This window comes from Thrips palmi, unplaced genomic scaffold, assembly GCF_012932325.1.
Source record: "Thrips palmi isolate BJ-2018 unplaced genomic scaffold, TpBJ-2018v1 HiC_scaffold_4, whole genome shotgun sequence".
In the NCBI taxonomy this organism is placed as follows: Eukaryota; Metazoa; Arthropoda; class Insecta; order Thysanoptera; family Thripidae; genus Thrips; species Thrips palmi.
The window spans coordinates 10021624-10044813 of NW_023144631.1; the positions used below are offsets into that span (position 1 = coordinate 10021624).

Below are 23190 nucleotides of genomic sequence, written 5' to 3' on the forward strand. Positions count from 1 at the left end.
AGACGCGGAGGCAGAGGCGGACCCAGACTCGGCGACTCGGCCCGACTCGGCCCCACGGGGACTCGCCTGCATTGGCCGCTTTAGACCCGCTTGGACGGTTCCTTCCCGGACAAGCAGGAGGAGGCCGGGCGAGGACCGAGACGACGACCAAGACGACGGAGACGACGCCAGTAGGAGAAGTGCGGCCACTTAAAAGTTACGCCAGGCCAACCAAGCAGGCAGGCAGGCAGGCAGGCAGGCTGGCTGGCATCGGGCTCCAGACGGACCAAGACCGACAACGCACGCTCAGGAAATGGGGTCTCCAATTTCGGGACCAAAGTTTGTCTCGATTCGCACTCCGCTCGCACGCCGCGCCGCCACCGCCACCGGCAAAAACACTCCGGCAAATACAGTGTAACGCAAGGCCGGCAGAAGGCCACGCCAGAAGAGGGAGAAAGAGAGAAAGAGCAGTGGCCCCGAGCGACAAGGACGCCGAAATAGAAATAGAAAGTGCGTCCCAGGCCCTCCGCGTCCCACCCCCGGCAGTCAAAGTTAAAACAGACGTTGAGACGCCCCCCCTCCCCCTCCCAGCCTCTCGCCCACTTTGCAATCAATCATCGCTGGAGCGCGGGCATTAATATTGCAAACATGAAACCTCCCCCATTTCCTAAACAAGAAAAGAAAGAGGCGTTTGAGAAAAGACAGCGCGGCGCGACGGGTCGATAGTCCAGCGGCGTAGCAGGGGCGGGTGAAAGAGGGGGGGGGGGCTACGCCACCGATGTTGTATTTACTGGCAATATAGTGGCTTCCGGCCACGATGTACTGGACAAGGCGTCGCGTCCAGGCCTCGTCCGGGGCCCCGCCTCGCCCAGGCCGTAAAGAAGGCCGGCCAGGTGGACGTGACGCGAGCTTCCTCACACCTTGGGCCGTGCGCAAGGCTCGGGTGGGCCGAGCTCCAATATCCGACCAGGCCAGCCGCGCCTCTTATCGCTAGTCACAAAATATCCACTCCAACGATCGAAGCGGCCGTTAAGTGGAACGCGCCGACTGATCAGGGCAGCTGCCCGTTCAACTCGGCCAGGCACACGCTCCTTAGTGGCGGCGTCTCCGGCACCTGGGACCTCGCCTCGCCTGGGACCCAACTTGGCAGACATTTCCACAGTGGGCGAGACGTGCGGGTGAGAGGCAGGTGCATGACTAAAAGGGTTGTGTGGCCGGGCCCCGGGCTGGCTGGGCACCCGGGACGGGGGCTGCGGCGGGCGGCGGGCGCGGGTCGGCGCCGGGCCAACTACTTGCTGGGAGGGATGTCTGCTCGGGGTTTGGTTGACAGCTCGGCCGGGGCGGCGGGGCGGTCCTCACGGGCCGGACCGCATGGTCGGGGTGGAGGCAGCGACAGTCTGTCGGCACGCCCAACTCACACAGCGCGACACGCCGCACACACCCACACACGGAAATATGCTGGGGTGGAAAATTCGAATGCTGACGCATGACATCCTTGTGCAGCTGGCTTTCAGCGGAGCGCACGCACGCGCTTCTCACTAACGCCTGGAAAATTGGTGCTCCTTTTCTTTTTCTCTGTCTGGCTGTCTCTCTAACAGCCGTGGGGCTCCGGCCGCAGTCCTGCGCCGCCCTGGGCCGGATGGAGGCGCTCTGCGCGGCGGGGCCCTCGGATGCAGAGTGCGCTCTGCGGTCGGCAGACAGACAGTCAGGCAGACAGACAGGCGAACAGACAGACGGACGGCGAGAAAGGAACAAGGAGACAGAGGGCAAAAGATGACGGGGAAAGAGCGACCTGGGCGGGGCTGCGGTATACATTGTTGTTGGAGGAGTAGAATCCGATTACACTCTGCCTCGCCTCACCTGCGGAGCACCTTGTCGTGGCGGGGCGGGGCGGGGCGGGGCGGGGCCGGAGGCTGGCAAGACGAGGACCAAAGCCAGGCCGGGCCCAAGGCCGGCGCGCCCCACCACACCCCGCCACGTTCCGAATATCATTTATGTGACGCGCCCCAGAAATACATAATGTAATGATACCCTCCCCCGGCCCGGCCCGGCGTGCGGGGCGTGCGCGCCCCGGTACCCTTTTTCCTCCCCCGCCCCCTCCGCGTCGTAATTTCGACCCGGATTCCCCGATGAGCCGCAGTGCCGCACACGTACAGTGTAGGTTCAGCGGTAGGGCACGGCGAGGACGAACCGAAGTTGTCGGCCAGCGAGCAGCCGAGAGCAGCGCGCCAGCCGACAACAAGCGGCGAAAGGAGCAGCCGAGCAGGCCGAGCAGGCCGATAAGCAGAGCAGCGCGGCCTGGCGGGGCGCGGCGCGGCGGGGCGCGGCGGGGATGAGGATTCAGTGTCCCCGATGGCGGCGCCGCGGCGACGGGGATGGGGCGCGTAATGATAAACCCTAGGCCAGCCCACCCCGCTGCTCCGCTGCGCCGCTGCGCCGCTCTGGGGCATAAATAGAGCGTTTCATTCAAAGTTCGAGGCACCATAGTGCCGCCGCTGCTGCCGCCGCGTCCTCCTGCAGAGCCAGATAGCGCACACGGCGGTGCTCAGCCCGCGCCGCCCCGCGCGCCTCGAGGGCGGCGTTGTTGACAGCGTTCTTCCTCGACAAGAGCGTCGTCATCTTCATGCCCGTCATGAAGCGCCGCAGCGGTCGGCCAAAGTGCCACACATTCCGGCCGACGTTGCCACCGGAAGGCGGGGCCCCGGGTTCGATACCGAAATCCGCGACACATTTTGCGGCGTCACGGCCCGTGACGCGTCCACTGGAACACCAAAACGGCGACGGGCACACTGGGCGGACTGACCTACTTCCGTGGCTCGACGGACAAATGCACAGGGTCCTCAGCCAGCTCGATTCCGATCCCCGAAGCATGTCTTTTTTGGTCGAGCCGAAATATTTTCTATACTCGAAACAGGACACCAAGACCGTTGCTCGCCGCCGCCGCCGGGCAATAACAACACTCAGGATCTTGTTTGACCAAGAGCGAGAGAGAGGGGCAGACGGAGAGGCCCCAGCAGGGTGATGAGGAGGGCTGCACTAAGGGGGCCAAGCCCTCGGCGCCCTCACAGTCTTAGGCCTAATCGCGTTAGTAGGCAGAGCAGCACTCCCCCTCCCCCACTCCACCATTTCGCCGCCCCTGCACGCCACAGTGCCGGGGGCCGTGGGGGCGGGCGGGGAGGGGCGTGCCGATTCAGATAGCCATCCTGGGAGACCCTCCCCACCCTTCGCCGGGCCGGGCCGTGCGTCGACGTGTCACCGAGGTGGACCCTGGCCAGCCCAGGGGGGCCCCGCCCCGCCCCGCCCCGCCCCGCCCCGCCCCGCCCCGCCCCGCAGGCCGTGGGGAAGGAGGAAAGAGGGCGGGCACGACAGAAGCCCCGCAGAGGCACGGCGCGGTTTGGCGCGTGCAGTGTCGTCGTGCAGGGCCGCCACTCCGACACCCAATTTCCCCAAACACCTTTCACGGCGCGGCGCGCGGTCCGCGGGGCCTACACTCGAAACGCCCCCCCCCTTTTTTCCTCCTGGTGCCGGCCCGGCGGCGTGCCGCCGTTGCGGTGATGGTCAAGGGCGCCAAGGACCCCGGAGGCGTGGCGGCACAATTAAAGTCATGCCCCGCGAGGAGCACGGCGTGCGGCCGGCGGCGGCCGCGGCGAGGCCGAGCAGGACGTCGGCAAGGCCGGGCAAGGCCGGCGCACTTCCCCTCTGTGACGACCAGCACCAAGTCCGCGCCGCCGCATCTCCACGTCGCGACCAGAGAGAGTCACTCTGGTGGCTGTGAGAAAAAAGTTTTCGGTCACAACGACGTCACACAGTGTCCCTGAAACGCGGTAAAGGATGCATGAAAATGAACAGCGTTCACTGTCGTTTTTTCTCACAGTGCTGCTCTGTTTCCCCCACATACACGGCGCTGTCCGCGCCGCGTCCGCGACAACAAGGGTCGAAGGGTCGCCACATCACGCCCTGCTGCCCCGCTGGAAGGCTGGAAGGTAAAAGGGAGGCTGTATATAGTGGGGCCGCGGGGCCCTGGGGGCCCACGGGAGAAGGGCAGGCCGGGCACGCCGCGCCCCGCGCCGCCAAAGGCCCATGTTGTGAGAGAGACAGCGACACAGCCCTTGTATGATAATGCCGCCCTGGTCAAAGCAGGCCTTCTTTTTTCCCATCGGGTGACATGCGCTAGATCATCAAAGAGGCCACGCTGGTGGACTCCGGCACGCGGCCGCCCGGCCCGGCGAAGCCTCGGGGGACGCGCATCACAGTGTACGCGCGACAACGGCGTTGGCCGTTTCCGTCCGGACTGCAGCAGATGCACGGTTCATTGGGAAGTACTCGACGGTAGTATCCAGTTTAGGCTAAGGAAACCATTAAAGGCCCTCGCTGTGTTTTTATCGACAAGGATCCTGTGACGCGAGCGCGCGCGCGAGCAAGCGAGAGAGAGACGGAGAGAGAGGGGGCTGGCCCGGGCAGGTAATGAACACAGCGTACTCAAGGTCCTGCGCGTCCTGCGCAGCTAGATCGAGTTTCGATCCTTCCCCCACCCCTCGCCCATTTTATCACGATGAGAGAGGACAGAGTCGGCACTCCCTAACGACTCCGGCAAGGGATAAAGGGAGTCCCCCCCGACCTCCCCCCCCCCTCCCCGCGGGCCCCGCCCGCCGCCGCGCTCGCTATCTCAGGAAGAAGTGCAATCGTTTGCTGGTTAGGGAGATGGCCGCGCCGCGCCGACCGCAGCACTGCGCAGCACACCCTCTCGACTCCGGCGCTGCTCCGGTGGGGCTGTGCCGCGCCTCGCCGTGCCCCGGAAAGTCTCGGCAACTAATTGAATTTTAACTCGGCGCCGGTTTTAGTCAGACATCAGACCGGCTGCGCGCGCGAGCCGGCGCCGGCGGCCCCGCCGGAGCCGCGGTCGCGGTGGTGGGTGCTCGTCGACGGGGCCCTCGCGAGGCCCCCGCCCCCGCGGCCCCGGGTAAGGCAACCGCCATCCGGCTGCGCGGGGCTCCGCGGGGGACGGCACTGACGGGGGCCCGGCCCCTTTCCGGGGCAGGATGGATGCGGGGCTGCGGGACAAGGTAGCAGCGCGCGGCGGCGGCGGTGGCGGCGCCCAGGGAAATTTGCGGCGAGCGACGGTGACAAAAACAGGCGGAAGAACTGCGTCATCATACCGCCGCCGCCGTGGCGCGGCGTGACGGCTGGGCGCTGGGGGGCGGCGGAGGCGGCGGCTTGGGGCGGCGGCCAGGCCGACATGCGGTTATCACCACCAATCCTCGCGGGCGGGGCGCGCCGGGCGGCGGGCCAAGAAAAATGTTGTGCTTTCAAAGCGATTGCACGGCAGCCAACGGCGGCGGGTGGAGTGTCTGAAGGAAATTGAAAGAGGGCGCGTCGCGTCGACCAGCGCGTGCCGCTTGGCCGCCAACGGTTTGTTGCCCTGCTCGTTGCGAGCTGCGGCCGATGAGGCAGGTCAGTCGTTATTTTCACGTCGCACGCGCGGCCGCCCCGATTCATTCCGAGCGCTTCGTCGCTCCGTCTCTCTCGCACCGCCACGCGGCGCGGCGCCCCACGAGTGCGAGAGAGACGCATGCACCGCTTCGCAGTCATGTTTTGTGCACTGCGCGCTTTGCGTGCACCAAGGCGAGGCAAGGCCGCGGCACGGCGGGGGTCACCCATTGCCCCGGCCGCCCCGGCCGCCCCCGCGGAGTCGCGGACGCGGCGAGCACCAACGCGAAGGAGCCGGAAACGACAAACGACTCGGACCTGTTCGGAGCACCGCGGAGCTGCACCGCCACAACAAAAGCTGCCTTCGCCGGGAGTCGCGGAATCGAGGAACCGCCTTTTGTCCGTCCGTCCATTCGTCCTTCCGACGCGGACGCGGCTCCAGCAGACCGGCCGACCAGCAGACACTGCGGCCGGGAAATGTTTGGCCAAGAATCGATTCCGCTGTCCGAGTAGCACGAGATAGCGCACTGCTGTTGTCGCCCTAGGTGTGACAAATCGACCGCCCAACGACCACGAAATAATGGTGGAATTATGACGAATGCGTTCGCCCTTGTCGGTTTGAGATCTGGTTCTGGGCGGCTAGCGTCATTTGAGGAAAAATCGAGGGAAAAATAGGTCGGGCCTATAATCACATTTTGACCAACTTTGCGAGACTGGTGCTCCCAAACTAGTTGTGGTTAGAGAGCGTTTCCGAGGCGGGGCAGAAAAGAGAAGGGCCTTAAGAATACCAGGACGTTGAGTACTTCCTCGGTTCCGGCGCTTCAATGAAAACTTCCCTATGAGCACTTGGCCAGGTTCGGCCGGAAACCAAATTTTGAGTTTCGTTCATCGAGTTGACGCGACGTGGGTGAAAACGATGTTTGCAAAACTGCGTCCCGCGCGAAGCAGTGCTGGTGGCTCCCGTCCCGTCCGCTTTTGAACCCGCGCCTCTGCTGGCGGTTCGCTGCGTCCTCTTCTTCCTCTTCTCCTCTCTCTTCCTCCTTCCAGCAGTTCCAGCAGCACCGGCGGGAGTGACACATGGTCGCCGATATCGATCTAGCTTCCGCCCGCCCTCACAGGGCGTGGCACTGCACGGCACGGCGTGGCAGGGCACGGCGTGGCACGGCAGGCCACGGCACGGCGCGGCCAGGCGTGGCGACCAGCACCACCGCGCTGACCCACTCCACCTGCGCAATATTGAGCCCAGCGTCCGCACCGTCGGCACCGTCGGCTCCGTCCACCGGCAAGACGGCGGAAAAATGAGGGGCGGGGAGGGGGAGGGGGAAAAGCCATACATCCCTTTCACTGAGTGGATGAAATTACAGGGACGAGCGCAGAGCCGCGGCGCGGCGTGGGCCGCTGGTCCAGAGAACCCCCTCCAGTGCCTCTCCAAGAAACCCGTCAAGCTCTCCCCCAAGGGCCGCCCGAGGGCCGCCCAAGGGCCCCCCAAGGGCCCCTCAAGGGCGAAGCGGCCCGTAGGTGAAAGGGCAAACCAATCCCACTCCGCCACAAGCTGGGCCGCAAACAGGGGGAGGCCGCTGGGCCGCGCTCCGCCACGCTCCGCCGCGCCGCGGGGAGGCTGCCGCCGCTGCCGCCAAAAATGCCCCTCGCCCTCATTGCGACTCGCCCGCAATCAGCTGGGGAGCTGGGGAGCCTTCAAAGGCCGGGGGAGGGGGAGGGGGGAGTCACGTGACACGAGAAGGTGGCGCCGCGGTGATGTACCGCCCTGTCAGGTCTTCAGATTCCCCCGTCGGCCCCTATAGGCCCCCGGGCCGCCGTGGGAGTTTGGCCCGTCAGCCGGCACCTGCACGCCGCCATGCCGCCCAGCCCGACGCGAAGGCCGACACCGCCACCGCCGCAGGCAGACGGGCGGACCGGACTTGCCATGCATCACACGTTGTCCCTTCGGAACCCTCGTCAAACAGCGGCGCGGCAGCGGGCCTCACTTTTGCCTCCGAATGTACCCGGCGACCCGCCCGCCTCGTAATGCACAACACGGCGTGGATGGTGGCGGCGAGCACGGCGGGCACGGCGCAACACCGAGTGCAGGTCGTTGGAGACGCAGATAAGGCCCGGAGCAAACTTGGCCGAATTACCGCCAACGGCCGCACGTCGGCGACGTCCTCGGAATCTTTCTCGGACCGAGTACAGTCCCTCCTAGAAGGGGCGGACAGGAGAGACAGCGCGCCCGGCCTCCTCAAAGCAGACGCACGACTTCCAAAACAAGCACAAGTTGTTTACTGCGGGGCCCCTCTCACTTTGGAGGGAGCGACGGCGACCTTCCAGTTCCACGAGGCACGAGGCTCGGCGCTCGGCGCACGGCACGGCGCACGACATGAACCGATCACAAACCTAATTGGAAACAGGCAAACAGAATCAAGCGGCCCTCGCCGCCGGCTCCTCGGAAAAGAAGCGGCCATTCTAATGCGTGCCCACGCCCGCTGCGCGCCGCGCCCCCGCCTGCTTTGCATGCTTGGAGTGCGCCAGTGCGCCGTCCGGAACATGTGGCGGACGGTCCGGGCGCCTTGCGGGTGGACTGTACCGCCGCGCACACAAGCGTGGCGGGTTTGCCTACCCCGCACTTGGCAGGCGCCTTGCGGACGGACTGTACCGCCGCGCACACAAGCGTGGCGGGTTTGCCTACCCCGCACTTGGCAGGCGCCTTGCGGACGGACTGTACCGCCGCGCACACAAGCGTGGCGGGTTTGCCTACCCCGCACTTGGCAGGCGCCTTGCGGACGGACTGTACCGCCGCGCACACAAGCGTGGCGGGTTTGCCTACCCCGCACTTGGCAGGCGCTTAACTGGGTCGTCCGTGTGACAGGGCGGGGCGTGGGGCGCGGGGCGCTGGGCGCGTCCGCCGCTTCGTGGTGTGGGGCGCATTGGCCGGGACGCCTCGCCAAATTTCCGTGTAATCCGAATATGTCTCCAGAGAAGAATGCGGGCGCCACCCGCCGCCCCACTACAGCCAACTGCCGTGCTTCCCCCCCCCCGGTCCGCGCACGGACGATAAAACCCGGATTTACGGCAAAATAACCGTCCAGCGACACGTCAGGGCCGTGCCGTGCCGCGCCGCGTACACGTCCCCTCCGCCGATGGATGCATATTCATTATTCAGCCAACTATCGCCGTGTCGTGCCGCGCCGCGCGAAGCCAAGCCAAGGAGGCTGTGTCAGATGGCCGCCGCTGTCGTTCGCACAAAGTCGCGCACGTGTGCCCCGCTGCCGCTGGATGGCGAGAGCGAGCGAGAGGGAGCGAGAGGCCGCAGCGGGGACAGACAGAGCGACCGGCAAAGTTTGTGGCCCCGCCGCTCCGCCGCTCCGCCGCGCGCTCTCTAGTCCCCAGCGCGGCCTCGGCCCGCTCTCCCGCAGTGGTACCATCTGCCAAATGAGGAAGGAGGGCCACAATTTGATCCGCCGCGCGGCTCGGCACGCCGGGAAATGGGGAGGGGAGGGGGCAAAAACGACGGGAAAATATACGGCGGTATTGGAACGCGGGTGCTTTAGCTTTAGAAACCGCCGCCTCAACCCACGCGGCCACCGCGCGGCTCACGGTCCAGCGCCTCTATCGAACGCCAGAGAATGTCGGAAAGTGAGGGGAAGGGGAGAGGGGGAAAGAGGAAGGGAGAGGATTATCAGGGGTTGAGGAGGTGGATGAGAGGCCGGCCGACGCACAGCAGCACCGGCACGACGGCGAGCCTCTCGATATGGATTTCCCGGTGGCCTTCGTAGTTAAGACCACATTGGATCCAACAACAAGTCCCGACTCGACTCGCTGTGGGGCCACGGCACGGCTCGCTCGGCTCGGACCCGCAGGAACAGAATAGAGGTGACGGATTGGGCATCCCCGCCTGCCCCGCCCGCCGCCCCGCGAGCGAATTGGACGGCCGGCATTGGTGCGGCGGGGCGGCCCTTTCATCGACGCTGTACGTGGAAAGAAGCCCGGCCACACTGCCAACTCCGCCAGCGACCCGGGTTCGACTCCCATCAACGCGGGGAGTCCGTGCCCTTTTTTTTGTGTCCTCCGGCTTCACACTCCGGTTCGTGAGTCACCGGCTGTGAATGCTCCGGTTCGAGTCCCACCACATCCAAGTTCAAGGCTTTCTTCGTGTCCTTTTTTTTCTCGGCAGCGCATGGAGGCCGCGACACGCACGGCGGGGAAAGAAAGGAAACTTGCCCGACTAGCTACGCCACCGGTGGGCCGGCGGGCCGCCGAGCTGGAAGGGCCGGCGACCGGCGCGCCGGCCCCGCCCCGCGCGCGCCCCGGCGGCTCGCTGGCGCGCACGGCCAGGCTCACGCGTGGGCGTCCGGGCGGCGCGTTGTCTCGGCGTGAGGCGGGGCAGGGCGGGCGGGGCGGGGCGCGCAGGCCGGGGCCGTCTGGAGGTTGCGCGGCAACGCGGCAGCGGTAACGGGAGTTGTATTGCGTACCACGCCGACCGTCGATCCGCCCAGAGGTCCGTCTAGGCCGCGGAGCCGCGGACTAGTCCACGCCGCGGCCACGCCGTGTACACCACGCTCCAGACCATCGACGCCGCTGCTGACTCACCGAGGTCCATGACCGACGGCTGCTGCCCGGCGCGGTGGACGGCGAGGAGCTGGACGACGCGGACCGACGCAAACACCATCGCGACGCAGAGTGGGTGCGCCCCGCACGCCCCGGTCGTCGCGATCGCGCCTCGCATCGCCAAGCGCCGAGCACCGAGCGCGGTGACTGTCCGGGATGCCCCGGTCGGCCTGGCCCCGACGTCGCCCGCTCCGCCGCCCACGCGCGGACACCGATCCCCGTGACGTCACCGCCGAGACTCACGCAACTGCCGCGCCGACAGCGCCACTTACGCCCGTCTCGCGCGCCAGGTGCAATGGCCTATGGACTCATGCCGGCCATGCCCCGGCCATGCCCCGGCCAGCGAGGGGCCGAAGCCTTTTTGGAGTGCCCGCGGCCCGGGGCCTGGGACGCACAGTGGGCCAGAAGACCGGAGGAGGCGGCCAAAACTCTAGACGCGTTTTGTGCTCCAGAGTCGCTTAACAGGACTCGAATGGAACGTGTGACCCCACCAATGGATTCCTCGTTCGGAGAGCAATCCATTGGTGGGGTCACACGTTCGGTTCGAGTCCTGTTTAGCGACTCTGGAGCACAAAACGCGTCTAGAGTGTTGGCCGCCTCCACCGGTCTTCTGGCCCACTGTGGGACGGCCTGGGAGGGACTCAGTCCCCAGGACGCGGCGCACGGCAGGCCAAGGCTCGCGGGTCGCGGACACCCAGCCCAGCCAGCACGCCCCGACGCCCTGGCCACAACGCCCTGGCCACAACGCCCTGGCCGTTGAACCGTACCGCTGCGATGCTGCCGGTGCTGTGCTGCCACTCGACCATGAGTGCTACATATTTGTCCCGCTGGCTCGGCGGCGCGGCGCGGCTTCCTCTCCGGCCGCAGCGCACCGTGACGCCCTGTCTCTCTCGCACTCGAGCGGCGTTCCGTACGGGTGCGAGGGAGACAGAGCAGCAAAGCTCCTTCGGAATCTGACGACTGACGGCGGCGAGCGGAGGAGGAAGGAAGCACAGGAGGCAGGTCCTCATTGATTTACCGGCGCAGGGAGAAAAGGAAAAACTTGTGCGGCAGAGAAGAAAGGAGGAAGGGGAGAGGACCGCGATACCGCGAGCTTAACCGCGAGCCCTACACACAAAGCGGCCGCCCTCCGCTCCGCACTCGGCGCTCCACGTCCTCCTCCAGGGACTCCAGGGGCTCCAGGGGCTCCAGGGGCGGGCTGGGGCTCCGTCCCGGGGTACTTAGGGTGGCGCGGCGCGGCTTGCGGCTGGCAGAAGCAGCGCTCGGCCAGCACCGCGGCCACCGCGCAGGGCTCGTTTCAAACAGTGCCCTGTCGCTCTCTCTCTCACCCCGACGGAACGGAACGCCCCACGGGTGGGAGAGAGACGGAGACGAAAGCACTACTGTTCGGAATGAGCGCTGCCCTGGCTGGGCTGCTGGCTGGGCTGCTGCCGTCTGATTCCGAACACTGCTTCGTCGCTCTGTCTCTCTCGCACCCCTACGGACCACCCCATGAGTGCGAGAGAGACAGAGCGACGAAAGCAGTGTTCGGAATCAGACGGCTGGCCTGGTCTCGTCTCGCCGTCTGGGCTCCGTCGGGGCGGGGGGCGCAGCGTTGGCAGACGAGCAGTGCTGGCACTGACGGCGGCCCCAGCCCGTCCGTCCGCCCGTCCGTGTGCCTCACACTGTCCGGGGAGGCGGGGCGGGGCGCGGGGCACGCCGAGTCGTTTAGAGTGCTGCAGCAGGTGAGGCGGGTACCTCCCTCCGGCTCCTCCGCGCGGCTACAGCGGGCTACAGGCTACAGCGTCGTGCCGTGCGATATGACGGGGAAGTGCACAGAGCGGCGCGGCAGCGCGGCGCCTCACGACTCGCGTGGGAAACGACAAAAGGCACAGAACCGTAACATCACACTCACACGCGCCCGCTCTCTCTCGCTCACTCTCTCAGACCGACGCACACACAGGGACTTCCGAATGACGGCGCATACACCTCGCCGGCACTATCAGCGAGGACGGCATTGAAAAGGACGCCGCGCTGAGGATGGGGACGAGGTGCCTGGCCGCGCGCGATACGACGACGGCGGGGACGGGGTGCGCCAGAGATATGCACATAGTCGCAACACATACAGCACCGCTCCAGCCCCGCCCCGCCTCGATCTCAGTCATCTCGGCGCGCATTGCGCGCATGGAGTCCCGAAGCGCCGAGGCGGCACGGGCCGAGAGGATACGGGCTGTAACCAGCGCTGTAAACTGCGAACCAGGCCGGCGGCGCCGCCTCACTCCTGGCGCCTAGAGATGACCTAGTCCAGCTGCCCGGGGACGACAGACCTGCAGGCTGGATCCAAACACCGTGCTTTCGTCGCTCTGTCTCTGCCGCACTCACCGGGCGAACCGTGTGCGTGCGAGAGAGACAGAGCCCTGTTCGGAATCAGCCTGCTGCGGAGACAACGGCGTGGACTGCGGACGGGGGCACGAATACGCGACGTGCCGGCGCTTCTAATAACTGGACGTCGGCGACGTGACCGGGCGCGGCGGGGCGCCGAGGCGCGCAGGGGCTCCGGGAAGACGAGCCCCGCATCCCGGCATGCTGGTCCTGTAGGCCCTGCGGGCCTATGGGCCTCCCTTCCAGCGAGGTGCCCGTCACGCCATTTAAGGTTGGTGCCAGGCCCGCTGCAATCCGTCGAAAACGGAAAAAGATGTGTCGGGGTTCGAACCCAGACCCGGCAGTAGAGATCGACCTCCGAGCAAAAGAGCCACCGACATCCCATGTCAGGCACGGCGCGGCGGGCCAGGGCCGAGCCGGGTCAAGCACAGCGCCGAGGTACTGGTCTGGCCCGCGACGCGACCGAGGCCCCGCGCTGCCGTCCGCGCTCCGCACCGAGCAACGTCAACTTTTGGCGCGGACCCCAGGAAGCAGCCGCCGCGGCCACTTCCCTTCGCCCTGTGCCGGCGCACCAGCAGCACCAGCGCCACCAGCGGCACCGGCCCAAACAACGGAACGGAATTTTAGCAAAACAATGAAGTCACGTCCGCTCCGGGCCGCTCCGGCTCCGGGCCGCCGGCGGGGACAGCCTAGGCCAGTATCCGACCATCAGCGCCATGCAAAACTAACAGCACACCGCAAAGAAAACAAAAACGAAACGCGAAAAAAGGGCGGCGCCGACGCGGGGACTCGAACCCGCGACCGTGTTGCGCGCGTCGCTGCAGGTGCGGCCGACACACGTGGCGACTCGACCGCCTCTCCATTGTCTGCAAGCAGTTGGTAATGGCGTTAGAAGCCGTACAAGAGGACAAGCCGCGGAGCCGGCGCGAGACGGACTGGCGCCAACACACTGCGACACTCGGTGACACGGCCGTCAAGAAGGCTAGGAATATCCGCGCGGTCGAAGAGGCAGCGCGGCAGCGACAACAACAGCCCCGCGGGGCACTGGTGCGGGCCACGAGCAGGGCCTGGTTGAGCGGGCACCGGTCTGAGAGCGCCGGAAAAAAGTAGCCAAAGGCTGGCAAAGGCAGGCCAGGCGGCCAGCCAAGCAGCCAGCCAGCCAGGGGTGGCATGGCCACGGCGCCACGGCCTGGCCAACACCAGCAATTGAGCCATGAGAAACACAACACGCTCGCTGGACCGCGCAACTGCGCATCGCCACGGCACGGCGAGCTCGCCGAACACATCAAAAAATCATGGCCGCTAAGAGCGACGGCGACAAGAGCAGTGTGTTGGCAGGCCGCGACGCGGACAGCGGACAGCGCGGACAGTTGCCCGCCACCGATCCAGGGGGAGGCCCCTGGAAGGTGGACAACAAGTCGCAAGTTGCCCCTGTAGCCAGGCGACTTTTGAGACATTCCCCCCCCCCTCTCTCTCGAACCCGTCTCTGGATCCGCCCCTTGGACAGCGACACGCAGGACCTCGCGGTTTGGCGGCGACAGCCGCACGAGACGCACGTCGCGACAGACAGAGAGAGAAAGAGAGAGCAGCGACCTACATCAAGGTGTCAATCACACCGACCGACCGCGTACCGCGTCGTGCACAACATAAACTGCACCACCCTGGCCGCACCGCACCGCACACCGCGCCCTGCCGCTGTCAAGCTGCTGACTCAATCTGGATGCATCAGCGCTCTCTCCCCCTCTCTCCTCCGCGCCGGGAGAGCCGGGGCACTTTTACTCGCGGGGAAATTTGAATCCATCAAAGAGCGACGTGCGTGGGACGACGACGCGAACCCATCGCCCGCTCATCAAGCACGGGCAGGGCGAGCAGGGCGAGCAGGGCGAGAACGAGAGGAAGAGTTGGCGAAAGTCGCAGCTCGCGTCGCCGCGCCGCCGCGTCACCGCCAACACACAAAGCAGGCCGTGCAGACGCAGGCCGGCCACGCCCTCGCCGACGGCCTCGGCGCTAGGCACTCCCCAGCCCGAACGGTGGCTTCGAGCGCAACGCCATCGACTACACTGCCTCCGATTTAATGAAAAAGAGGTCGCGTTTTTATTGCAACGCAATTTGTCGAGACGATTATCCGCGAGCACACGCTATTCGCTCCCGGGGGACCCGCGCGCCGCGCGCATGCCGCACTCAGGCCGGGCTCGTCCGGGCAGACGGCGTGCATGAGGGTACTCAGCGTGCCAGCAATCTCGCCGGCCGGGGCGGGGCGGGGCGGGCGGGGCGGCACGGGGGTGGCGCTGCAAATTAGGACAGAGACGCCGCCGCGCCCCCCGCCGCCCCTGTGACGTGTGCCCCCTGCCTGCCCGCCCGCCTGCCTGCCAACCAGCAGCGCGATGCCTGACTGGCTCCCCATCATGGGGGGAATCGACAAAATCAGGAATCCAGGCGAATCCAGGCGGCGCGCGGGACAAGACCGAATTCCCGCGGAAAATCTACCGCGCGCCCCGACCGGCTCGGCTCGGCTCGGCTCGGCTCGGCTCCACCCTCGGGCCCTGGATCGGGGTCGCGTGCTATCAAAGATTCCTCCCGGTGAGCGCCCCCGTCCTCACAGTGTGCCTCACACCGCCCCGCCAAAAGCATTCCGCGACGACGACGACGACCCGCACTGCTCGGCGGAACACTGACCCTCGGCCGCTGCAGAAGGGGGCGAGCGAAACAGGCGACAAAAACGTCACTAACGCGATTTGTGTCACTTTTTTGCCCTCCCCACGTCGCAGCGGCAGCAACGACATTTTGCCAGTCTGTCTCGTCGTCTCCTACAAGCAGCACACCGTCGTTGCAAAATTTCCCGCCACGCCCCCGCCGCCACGTCGTCTTCCTTGTCATTCACTTTCGCCGCGGGTTAAGCCGCACTGTAAGTCCCCACCCCCCTCCCCCCGCTTCCTTCCGCCCCGTCCTGTCGCAAAGGACCTCCCCGTCACTGCAGCGCACTGCTGGCGTCACGCCGCGGCGCGTCACACGCTTCCCCAGGATATTGAGTCATAATCAGCGGCCGGCTTTCTTCCTCGGGTCGCCGTCGTCGCCGTCCTCGCCGTCCTCGCCGTCCTCGCCGCCCACCGACCTCCGCCACCGGCGGCATCCTCGTCCTCGTCATCCCCGAGGAGAAGAAGGAGGTGGCCGTCATCGCGGTGGACGGCCGCCGCGGAGGGTCAGGACTAACGAGGCCAGCGGCATGATACAGTCCGAACAGTGCTTCTGGTCTCTCTCGCACCCGCACGAAGCGGTACATGAGTGCGAGTGAGACAGAGACAGGCCCGAATCCGGGCCGTGTAGCGTGTAATGCGTGTGATTCTGGCGGTGCTTGCGCAGACATTGACACCGGCCGGACAGGCGGGTTGTCCCTGCCTCCGTCTGCGGCAGGTAGCGTTTCAGGCTCCACTTGGCGGACTTGGCCCGCCGCTGCGCCGCCGATCGGCCGCCGCGCCCCGCCGCGCCTCGCGCCACCGTGGTATCGAGTTACGCTTCATTTCGTTAGAGGCGCGAAGCGTGGCGCGGAAACCGGGGGGGGGGAGCGTTTTTGTTGGCAAAAAAAAGGGGAAGCGAGACGGCGGTAACAACTATGAGCCATCATTTCCTGGCCCCCGCGGTTCCCCGGTAAATGGAAAAGAAATTGCAGTATTTTCGTTGAAATTGTATTGGCCACCATTACTGATATCGGTAGAAGCGATCCAGTAGTGAAGTCCGCGAAGGATTTGATGCCCTATCCCATTACCCGACGAGACTACGAATTAAAATATCCGGCGAATAATGATGGAAGCCCCCCCCCCACACACACACACAAACGCACACAGGCAGACGCACGCATACACGCACACACACACCAGTCGCCTGCTTGCAGCCTTGGGTCCATTACATGCACAGCTTCATCGCGCAGCCAGGCATTGCCTTGACCACAGCGCGCTTGCACATGATTCAATTTGGACGGCCTTCCACGCACACTAACACCACACACACACACACACACACACGCAGAGGGATTCGTACGCACGCACGCAAAGCCTCTCCCGGCCTGCAGTGGCAATGAAGCCCGTCGCGCCGTGGCGTGGCGTGGCGTGCCGTGCCGTGCCGTGCCGGGGCGTATCGAAGCGTATTACGGCACCCGCGGTAACACCGGCTCGGCCTGCCTGCCTGCCTGCCCGGCCCCAACGGGACCACCATTCCCCTCGACGAGTACCTCCCCGCCGCTGCCGCCGCTGTGTAGCGGGTACACAGTGTACACACATTCCATTCCGTTGCAGCGGATTCCTCTTGGCGCATTAGCGCTGCCGGCTGCCTGCCTGCCGGAGTGCCTGGAGTGCCTGGAGCGTCCTGGAGCCGCTGATGACGCGGTGATGAGTTCGGGCGAGAACCACACCCTCCGCCCCTTCGTGCTCGCCGTCAAGCTCCCCGTCAGGCTCCACCGGTGCGGCGCCCCGCACACCCCAAGCCCCGCCGAACCGGCCGCTACCCCTTATTGGTCTCGGTCTCGGTTCGGCCGAGTCCGGGCGAACAAGCGCCAGCTAGCGCCAGCTTAATGGGACACGCCGTGCCCACTCGCCGCTGCCGCCGCCGCTTCCCGCGCCGACTTGGCGACCCGCAGCGGCAGCAACAACAACAGCAACAACAACAACACCGGGAGCACACCGCGGCGGTGCGCGGGGCTTAGAGGATTAGCGGGGTGGATTAGGGGGTGGGGCGGCCAGGAAGGCAGGCGGCCACCAGGAGGCGGCCAGGCAGCAGAGCGATGCCGAACAACACCCCGCTTCGTCGCTCTGTCTCTCTCTCGCGCCTCTCCGCCACGGCGCCGATGAGCGAGAGAGAGAGAGAGCCGGCGTTCGGGAGCAGCCCCCGCAGCGCGCCACTCCCCGCGGTAATGCGCGCTGCCGCCGACTTTTACAATCGCGGCTTCGCGGCGGCATTAGGGGAAGTTGCCAAAATTGTGGGTCCTTTTGGCTCCTAAAAAAGTGAAAAAAATATCTCGTTCTAATTTTTTTTAGTATTTTTCCTGTATTCTAGGGGTCATTCTAAACGCATTTCCGAAGGAGGCCAGTATTTTCTCGCACTTTGATTTTTCCCCTATACTTTAACATGGGGAGATGGCACGGAAGTTACCATGGCACGGAAGTTACATCATAAACAAACGGCGAAAACGGACCAACCCGTTCACCAAATCGAACAGGTGTCTCGCCTAAAGTTTAAGAGACGTGATAGCGCAAAATGGCCAGGTGGACCGAAATCGATAGGCCAAGTAACACGCTTGCTATTGATGACACGGAATGTTACACACAAACCTGACACATGCCGGATTTTAACCTTTGATGGTCCAGCCAGCCGGAATGGAGCCCTGCAGCGAAAATCCGCCTACCGCGCCGGAAAGAGGAAACCGCGCTGCTCATTCTGGTCGCTGAGCCGAACTTTTCTCGCTACAGGTTCGGCGCTGAGGCGCGAAACTAAAGCTGACGATGTTTGAAAACCAGTACACGGTGGACATTTTTTCATCCAATAAAGCAGGGGGTGAGAGTCACTGGAATAAATTGCTATCCAAGGGTGTCATAAAGGGTTGCCAACGGAACAAAAGGCTGTTCGCGGATTTGCTCTCCGACAAATAGTTCAGGAGATATTCGCCTTGAAACACGGACTTTTTGGACAATGGACAGCACGGAAGTTACATTTTGCCCAGTTTTAGCCTGTTTTGACAGGGAAATGCTTGAACTGCATGCTCGGTTAGTGTGTGGGATAGTAGGGGAGATGAGGTCGAGTCATAGGAATCAAACCGCAGGTCGATACGTCGAAAAATAAGGAAACTGTGGCCTAAAGACACAAAAGGACCCACAATTTTGGCAACCTCCCTTAGCGCCACGACGACGCCAACGACGGCGAGGGGCGTGGCGGGGCGTGGCTGGGCGTGGCGGGGCCGTGTCGTCGACGATGTTCAACTACACCAGCCCGCCATCACGGCCAGGGTGGCGGCGTGGTGCGGGTGGGGGTGAGCAAGACCGATCTTGCCCTATATACACACGCCAGCCCGTCATCCTGTCGAGCCCCGCGCACGGCCGCGCACGGCCAGGCACGCCGATCATCCGTCTGGCCGCCCGAGCGCCTGGAGAACGCCCCCCCCCTCCAGGAGCGTGGCGCAATATCTGGCAAAAACAGCGGCGGCGCATTAGAGCGGGCGGCGGAAGGGGAAGGGGAAGACGGCGGGACGGCACGGCGGGGTGACCCCCCGCAGGGTCACCTCGCGGCGCTGCACTGTGACGACGACGCCGTGCCGCCGGGCCGCCGTGCTGCCGTGCTGGCGCAGGCACTTCCTGGAGGCGGACGCGGAACCGTGCAGCACCACCTCTATCGGTTAATCGGCTTTGGGGACCGCTAGGGTCGGACCTCTACACTCCACACCGTGGCAGGGCTCGGCGGCAGACTGATTCCGAGAGTCGCTTGCGTCCACTCTGTCTCTCTCGCATCTATACGGGGTGCCCCACGAGTGCGAGAGAGACAGAGCGACGAAAATGACTCTCAGAATCAGCCTGCAGGGCGGGGACTGGGCGGCTTTAATCGGGCCCACGGGTAAGTGGCCAAAATCGTTACGCCGCTACTGCCAATCCCAGTGCGGCCGATCTGCGGCTTCGCAGCCGCTCTGTCTCTCTCGCACCCAGACGGAACGTTCCGCGGGTGCGAGTGAGACAGAAAGCACTTTTCGGAAGCGGCCCGCTGCAATAGAGGGGAATTCGGCACGGACAGCCGCCCGCCAGGCCAGGCGTGGGAACGGGCTGGGGCTGCCAGGGCTCCAGGGCCTCCACGGCCTCTGGGGCAGGGGCGCCGGAAGTGGGGTGCAGGGTGGGCAGGCTGCCCCCCTGGAATTTGGCAGGGGGGGCATCGCCCCCCCTGGACTTTGGTGGGAAGCTGCGAAAATCGAGCCTAGGGGCAGTTGGAGCAATTATAGGACACGGGGTAAAAATGGGACAGCATATTCCAAGGGGTACCCGACTCAAGATAATCATTGCGCGTCTAGTTGGTAACCAGTGAAATAATCACATCATCCAATGAATGACAATCATACTTGCGGGATTCATCACTTTTGACAATTTTTGCGAGACCACTGCTCCAACTATCAGCGGTCAAAGCCTTCCCGAGGCGGGGCATGAAGAGTAGGGTCTTTAGGATAGTAAGGCGTCGAGGGAGGCCTTTGACCGCAACTAAATTGGATGCAGTGACCGCTCAAAGTCAGCGAAAACGATGATTTTTTGAAATTCTTTCACTTTTTGACCATTTTTGCGAGACCACTGCTCCTAAACTATCAGCGGTCAAAGCCTTCCCGAGGCGGGGCCTGAAAGAGTAGGGTCTTAAGAATAGTAAGGCGTCGAGGGAGGCCTTTGACCGCAACTAAATTGGATGCAGTGACAGTTCAAAGTCAGCAAAAACGGTGATTTCTGAAATTCATTCACTTTTTGACCTTTTTGCGAGACCACTGCTCCACTATCAGCGGTCAAAGCCTTCCCGAGGCGGGGCATGAAAGAGTAGGGTCTTTAGAATAGTAAGGCGTCGAGGGAGGCCTTTGACCGCAACTAATGGATGCAGTGACCGCTCAAAGTCAGCAAAAACGATGATTTTCTGAAATTCATTCAACTTTTTGACCATTTTTGCGAGACCACTGCGCCTAAACTATTTAGCGGTCAAAGCCTTCCCGAGGCGGTGCATGAAAGAGTAGGGTCTTTTTAAGCACCTTTTTTGGTGGGGGAGGGGGGTAATTAGGAACGTAGGATTTAAAATTGTTTGCCCCCCCTGAGGAAATACACTTCCGGCGCCCCTGCTCTGGGGCATCCAGGGCCTCCAGGGCTCCAGGGCCTCCACGGCCTCTGGGGCATCCAGGGCCTCCAGGGCCTCCAGGGCCTCCACGGCCTCTGGGGCATCCAGGGCCTCCAGGGCTCCAGGGCCTCCACGGCCTCTGGGGCATCCAGGGCCTCCAGGGCCTCCAGGGCCTCCACGGCCTCTGGGGCATCCAGGGCCTCCAGGGCTCCAGGGCCTCCACGGCCTCTGGGGCATCCAGGGCCTCCAGGGCCTCCACCGCCATCAGCTGGCCGTCCAGAGGAAGCCCTTGCCCGGTGGGTGAGGTCAGGCCGGGCAGGCCGTCGTCGTCAAACTGACCGCCATAACGAGCTCCATAGGCAGGCCGTCATCAACTGACCGCCACGAGACGACCACCATGAACAGGCAGTTATGAGCCAGCCGTGTGGCAGGATGCCACGCCGCGGCAGGTCGGCGCTCGTGACGGCCAAGCTGGTGGTGCTGGTGGTGCTGGTGGTCCGCACGACCGGCGCCGCTCGCAGTGCCCCTCGCGGAAAGGCAACGGGACGCGGACGACAAAAAAACACGACCGAGATCCAAGCAGCAGGTAAAATATTGGGAACTCTGTATGGACCGTTTGCAAGAAGGCGGTCCTCAAAAAGCGCATGTCCGTCGGCGCGGTGCTGGAACGCTGGAACCCGGGTCATGACGTCATGACGGCTGAAGCGATATTCACGCCGTACTGAGCACGCTGGCATTCCTGGCGGTGCTGGCGGTCCCGACGGCCGGGCATAAGGCGCTCGGTGGAGGCAGGGCGCGCGCGTGGCGCGTGGGTTCAAATCGAGCGTGAAAGTGCCCCACCCCACCCCGCCCCGCCGTTCCCCACACACGCCGCGCATTCTTTCCCTCACGTTTCACGCATGCAAATAGTGTGTCGGCGGGGCGCGGCACGGCGCGGCACGGCACGGCCCGGCGGCGCGTGAAATGCGGGGCGAGGCGCATGGTGATAAAGGACCCCGTCGTCGCGCACCGCCCCGGCAAGCCCAGGCAAGCCCCGGCCACGCCAACGAGAGCGAGGAAGTGAACAGCGCGAGAAGCATCATCGCCGCATAGCGTGGCGCGGGGGCGGGGCGAGGCGAGGCGGGGCGCGGCGGGGCGGGGCGCGGCAGGAGGGCCGCTGCAGTTGCAGCCCGCTGTGCAGCACGCTGTGCACACAACAACGAGCAATAATCCCGCTGGAGGACGCGCCGCGGGGGGCCACTCCGCCCCGCCCCGCCCCGCCCCGCCCCACCGCACAGGGCCGCAGCACGGGAATAAAACTGACCTGGCCGTCGTCCGTCATGCGACGCCATCGCGCGCGCACACACTGCAACACACCGGATACCAACCTGAAACAGAGGGAAAGAAACACATCGGTCAGCGGCGTGTGATTATTGCAGAGCAGGAACCACGTACAGACACACACAACACACACACACCACACACAGCCCCGCGCCCCGAGGGAGCAGCGCTGCGAGGTCGTCAAACAGAGTAGACCTGATGGGAAATCACGGCCCCGGCCGTGCAGGACCACAGCGGACGAGGCGCAGGATCTAATCCTGTTACTCCGTGCGGGAAAGTCAGTGCCGCGTGGCGCCGGGGCTGCCTGCCTGACCGTGCCTGCCCGGTCATGCGAGAGTCGGAGTCGGACTCTCGGACCCCGTATTTGCTCGGCCTGGGATGACACAGTGCAGAGCTTTCACTTTCTGGTCCAGTTAGGCCCCCCGGTCGGACCCTCCCGGCGTGGCTTGGCGCGGCTTTGGCGCGGCCCCACCCACGCCGACCTGCCAGCCAGCCTGCCACCGTCACTCCGAGCCGCCGCGACGCGCTGCGAGCACATCAAACATCGTTACAGCAGCGACGTGGCGTCGCATGACCTCCGGCTCGGCCAGAGCGCGAGAAAGTCGCTCAGTCCCCGTGCCCGTCTGTCTGCCTGTCTGTCCGTCTGTTTGTCTGTCTGTCCGTCTGTCTGTCCGTCTGTCTGCCTGTCCGTCCGCCCGCCCGTCCACGCCCCATCGGCAGCTCGTTGGCACTCGATGGCAGAGATGGCGTCTCGCCGTTCCGGCTTTTGCAGCGCTGCTGATGGACATCCTGTGCCAGCCACTGCCGCCGCCACTGTGCCGCCAGGACCGCGACGCCGACGCCCGGTGCCGTTAGCCATACACTGTACAGCCTCGATGAACACCGACGCCACTTCGCTTCCTTCTTGTCCGGCCGAGGACGCTCTAGATCCAACTCCACATCGCCAGTCAGTGGCGCAGTCTTTCTCTCTCTCGCCGCCATGACGCGTTGCGTGGGCGTGCGAGAGAGACAGGGCATGTTTTGGACTGAGCCTGCAGCCGTTGCCAGCCGGCCACGGGGAGGCGGCCCGGACGGTGATCGAACCACGTCGCGGCTGCAATTTCCATGAAGGCTTATAGAGCCCCTCTGGCCGCCCCGCCCCGCCCCGCCCCGCCCCGGCCGGCCCAAACAGCGGGGCCCCTTCGCTGTGCCCGCGGCCGTGGCGGCCGTGGCGCGGTGCGGATCAGGCAGACACATACCCACCCACGCCGTAATCATAAAAGAGTCATGCTCCGACTCTTTACGGCTCGCACACCCTTCCCTCTGCCCCAGCCCGCCCCCTTTGCCGCCCCTGCCGCCCCCACCCCCGCCATGGGGCGTATATCGTTTGTCCGACCTTCTTTTGTCCGACCTGGCCAAATTTCAACTGCCCGTGAATCGGTCGAAAATTTCACCCGGCCTGGATAAAATAAAATTTCAGCGAAAAGGGCACCCCGACGAACCGGACTTCTTCCCTGCGGGAGTGGTGCTCACCAGACGGTTCCCCCATCTCATCACAGGAGCAACCTTGAACGCTCGAACCGGCTTGAACCGCACTGGAAAAATCATCGAAAAATGTTGGGCGGTACGGGGAATCGATCCCCCGATGTGCGCGACGAGCGACGCTTCTATAGGCTAACCTTGGCATGA

At 64.8% G+C, this 23190-nt stretch overlaps 1 protein-coding gene across 1 annotated transcript in view; it reads right to left on the minus strand.

Annotated features, from left to right (window-relative positions):
• Positions 1-23190, minus strand: part of LOC117649610 (disintegrin and metalloproteinase domain-containing protein 10) — a 51904-nt gene that overhangs the window by 9290 nt on the left and 19424 nt on the right. The gene's annotated exons all lie outside the window — the stretch shown is intronic.